Source organism: Prenolepis imparis, unplaced genomic scaffold, assembly GCF_030444845.1.
Source record: "Prenolepis imparis isolate NDT839.2.m4 unplaced genomic scaffold, iyPreImpa1.0 SCAF_13, whole genome shotgun sequence".
Classification (NCBI taxonomy): Eukaryota; Metazoa; Arthropoda; class Insecta; order Hymenoptera; family Formicidae; genus Prenolepis; species Prenolepis imparis.
Genome location: NW_028141171.1, coordinates 5,886,912 through 5,891,845, shown reverse-complemented (window position 1 = coordinate 5,891,845; position 4,934 = coordinate 5,886,912).

Sequence of the window (4,934 nt, the reverse complement as noted above, 5' to 3'; positions counted from 1 at the left end):
AAAATAAGGTTTCGTCGCATAGGGTCAGCGGTAAAAAGTATCGATTTCCAATATTTTAAGACGAGCCAAAAATTCATCGATTATACATTTTAATAGTACATTGATTACAGAATTATTTGGTACCAAGCAGACACCAGCGTACAAAATTTTTAACTTGATATACATAAAATAATGTTGCGTCGCATAGGGTTAGCGGTAAAAAGTATCGATTTCCAATATTTTAAGACGAGCCAAAAATTTATCGATTATACATTTTAATAGTACATTGATTACAGAATCTTTTCGTACCATTCAGACACCAGCGTACAAATTTTTTAATATGATAAACATAAAATAAGGATGCGTCGCACAGGGTCCGCGTCAAAAAAGTATCGATTTCTAATATTTTAAGACGAGCCAAAAATTCATCGATTATACATTTTAATAGTACATCGATTACAGAATTATTTGGTACCAAGCAGACACCAGCGTACAAAATTTTTAACTTGATATACATAAAATAATGTTGTGTCGCATAGGGTCAGCGGTTAAAAAGTATCGAATGCTAATATTTTAAGACGAGCCAAAAATTCATCGATTATACATTTTAATAGTACATTGATTACAGAATCTTTTGGTACCAAGCAGACAACAGCGTACAAACTTTTTCATTTGCTATACATAAATTAAGGATGCGTCGCATAGATTCAGCGGCAAAAAAGTATCGATTTCTAATATTTAAAGACGAGCCAAAATTTCATCGATTATACATTTTAATAGTACATTGTTTACAGAATTATTTGGTACCAAGCAGACATCAGCGTACAAATTTTTTAATACGATAAACATAAAATAAGGATGCGTCGCACAGGGTCCGCGTCAAAAAAGTATCGATTTCTAATATTTTAAGACGAGCCAAAAATTCATCGATTATACATTTTAATAGTACATTGTTTACAGAATTATTTGGTACCAAGCAGACATCAGCGTACAAATTTTTTAATACGATAAACATAAAATAAGGATGCGTCGCACAGGGTCCGCGTCAAAAAAGTATCGATTTCTAATCTTTTAAGACGAGCCAAAAATTCATCGATTATACATTTTAATAGTACATTGAGTACAGAATCTTTTGGTACCATGCAGACACCAGCGTACAAATTTTTTAATACGATAAACATAAAATAAGGATGCGTCGCACAGGGTCCGCGTCAAAAAAGTATGGATTTCTAATATTTTAAGACGAGCCAAAAATTCATCGATTATACATTTTAATAGTACATTGATTACAGAATCTTTTCGTACCATTCAGACACCAGCGTACAAATTTTTTAATATGATAAACATAAATTAAGGATGCGTCGCATAGGGTCAGCGGTAAAAAAGTATGGATTTCTAATATTTAAAGACGAGCCAAAAATTCATCGATTATACATTTTAATAGTACATTGTTTACAGAATTATTTGGTACCAAGCAGACATCAGCGTACAAATTTTTTAATACGATAAACATAAAATAAGGATGCGTCGCACAGGGTCCGCGTCAAAAAAGTATCGATTTCTAATATTTTAAGACGAGCCAAAAATTCATCGATTATACATTTTAATAGTACATTGATTACAGAATCTTTTGGTACCAAGCAGACAACAGCGTACAAACTTTTTCATTTGCTATACATAAATTAAGGATGCGTCGCATAGGGTCAGCGGTAAAAAAGTATCGATTTCTAATATTTAAAGACGAGCCAAAAATTCATCGATTATACATTTTAATAGTACATTGAGTACAGAATCTTTTGGTACCATGCAGACACCAGCGTACAAATTTTTTAATACGATAAACATAAAATAAGGATGCTTCGCATAGGGTCCGCGCCAAAAAAGTATCAATTTCTAATATTTTAAGACGAGCCAAAAATTCATCGATTATACATTTTAATAGTACATTGAGTACAGATTCTTTTGATACCATGCAGACACCAGCGTACAAATTTTTTAATACGATAAACATAAAATAAGGATGCTTCGCACAGGGTCCGCGCCAAAAAAGTATCGATTTCTAATATTTTAAGACGAGCCAAAAATTCATCGATTATACATTTTAATAGTACATTGATTACAGAATCTTTTGGTACCAAGCAGACAACAGCGTACAAATTTTTTAACTTGATATACTTAAAATAAGGTTGCGTCGCATAGGGTCAGCGGTAAAAAGTATCGATTTCCAATATTTTAAGACGAGCCAAAAATTCATCGATTATACATTTTAATAGTACATTGATTACAGAATTATTTGGTACCAAGCAGACACCAGCGTACAAAATTTTTAACTTGATATACATAAAATAATGTTGCGTCGCATAGGGTTAGCGGTAAAAAGTATCGATTTCCAATATTTTAAGACGAGCCAAAAATTTATCGATTATACATTTTAATAGTACATTGATTACAGAATCTTTTCGTACCATTCAGACACCAGCGTACAAATTTTTTAATATGATAAACATAAAATAAGGATGCGTCGCACAGGGTCCGCGTCAAAAAAGTATCGATTTCTAATATTTTAAGACGAGCCAAAAATTCATCGATTATACATTTTAATAGTACATCGATTACAGAATTATTTGGTACCAAGCAGACACCAGCGTACAAAATTTTTAACTTGATATACATAAAATAATGTTGTGTCGCATAGGGTCAGCGGTTAAAAAGTATCGAATGCTAATATTTTAAGACGAGCCAAAAATTCATCGATTATACATTTTAATAGTACATTGATTACAGAATCTTTTGGTACCAAGCAGACAACAGCGTACAAACTTTTTCATTTGCTATACATAAATTAAGGATGCGTCGCATAGATTCAGCGGCAAAAAAGTATCGATTTCTAATATTTAAAGACGAGCCAAAAATTCATCGATTATACATTTTAATAGTACATTGTTTACAGAATTATTTGGTACCAAGCAGACATCAGCGTACAAATTTTTTAATACGATAAACATAAAATAAGGATGCGTCGCACAGGGTCCGCGTCAAAAAAGTATCGATTTCTAATATTTTAAGACGAGCCAAAAATTCATCGATTATACATTTTAATAGTACATTGATTACAGAATCTTTTCGTACCATTCAGAGACCAGCGTACAAATTTTTTAATATGATAAACATAAATTAAGGATGCGTCGCATAGGGTCAGCGGTAAAAAAGTATGGATTTCTAATATTTAAAGACGAGCCAAAAATTCATCGATTATACATTTTAATAGTACATTGTTTACAGAATTATTTGGTACCAAGCAGACATCGGCGTACAAATTTTTTAATATGATAAACATAAAATAAGGATGCGTCGCACAGGGTCCGCGTCAAAAAAGTATCGTTTTCTAATATTTTAAGACGAGCCAAAAATTCATCGATTATACATTTTAATAGTACATTGATTACAGAATCTTTTGGTACCAAGCAGACAACAGCGTACAAACTTTTTCATTTGCTATACATAAATTAAGGATGCGTCGCATAAGGTCAGCGGTAAAAAAGTATCGATTTCTAATATTTAAAGACGAGCCAAAAATTCATCGATTATACATTTTAATAGTACATTGAGTACAGAATCTTTTGGTACCATGCAGACACCAGCGTACAAATTTTTTAATACGATAAACATAAAATAAGGATGCTTCGCATAGGGTCCGCGCCAAAAAAGTATCAATTTCTAATATTTTAAGACGAGCCAAAAATTCATCGATTATACATTTTAATAGTACATTGATTACAGAATCATTTGGTACCAAGCAGACACCAGCGTACAAATTTTTTAATACGATAAACATAAAATAAGGATGCTTCGCATAGGGTCAGCGGTAAAAAAGTATCGATTTCTAATATTTTAAGACGAGCCAAAAATTCATCGATTATACATTTTAATAGTACATTGAGTACAGAATCTTTTGGTACCATGCAGACACCAGCGTACAAATTTTTTAATACGATAAACATAAAATAAGGATGCTTCGCACAGGGTCCGCGTCAAAAAAGTATCGATTTCTAATATTTTAAGACGAGCCAAAAATTCATCGATTATACATTTTAATAGTACATTGTTTACAGAATTATTTGGTACCAAGCAGACATCAGCGTACAAATTTTTTAATACGATAAACAAAATAAGGATGCTTCGCACAGGGTCCGCGTCAAAAAAGTATCGATTTCTAATATTTTAAGACGAGCCAAAAATTCATCGATTATACATTTTAATAGTACATTGATTACAGAATCTTTTGGTACCAAGCAGACAACAGCGTACAAACTTTTTCATTTGCTATACATAAATTAAGGATGCGTCGCATAGGGTCAGCGGTAAAAAAGTATCGATTTCTAATATTTTAAGACGAGCCAAAAATTCATCGATTATACATTTTAATAGTACATTGTTTACAGAATTATTTGGTACCAAGCAGACATCAGCGTACAATTTTTTTAATACGATAAACATAAAATAAGGATGCGTCGCACAGGGTCCGCGTCAAAAAAGTATGGATTTCTAATATTTTAAGACGAGCCAAAAATTCATCGATTATACATTTTAATAGTACATTGATTACAGAATCTTTTCGTACCATTCAGACACCAGCGTACAAATTTTTTAATATGATAAACAAATTAAGGATGCGTCGCATAGGGTCAGCGGTAAAAAAGTATGGATTTCTAATATTTAAAGACGAGCCAAAAATTCATCGATTATACATTTTAATAGTACATTGTTTACAGAATTATTTGGTACCAAGCAGACATCGGCGTACAAATTTTTTAATACGATAAACATAAAATAAGGATGCGTCGCACAGGGTCCGCGTCAAAAAAGTATCGTTTTCTAATATTTTAAGACGAGCCAAAAATTCATCGATTATACATTTTAATAGTACATTGATTACAGAATCTTTTGGTACCAAG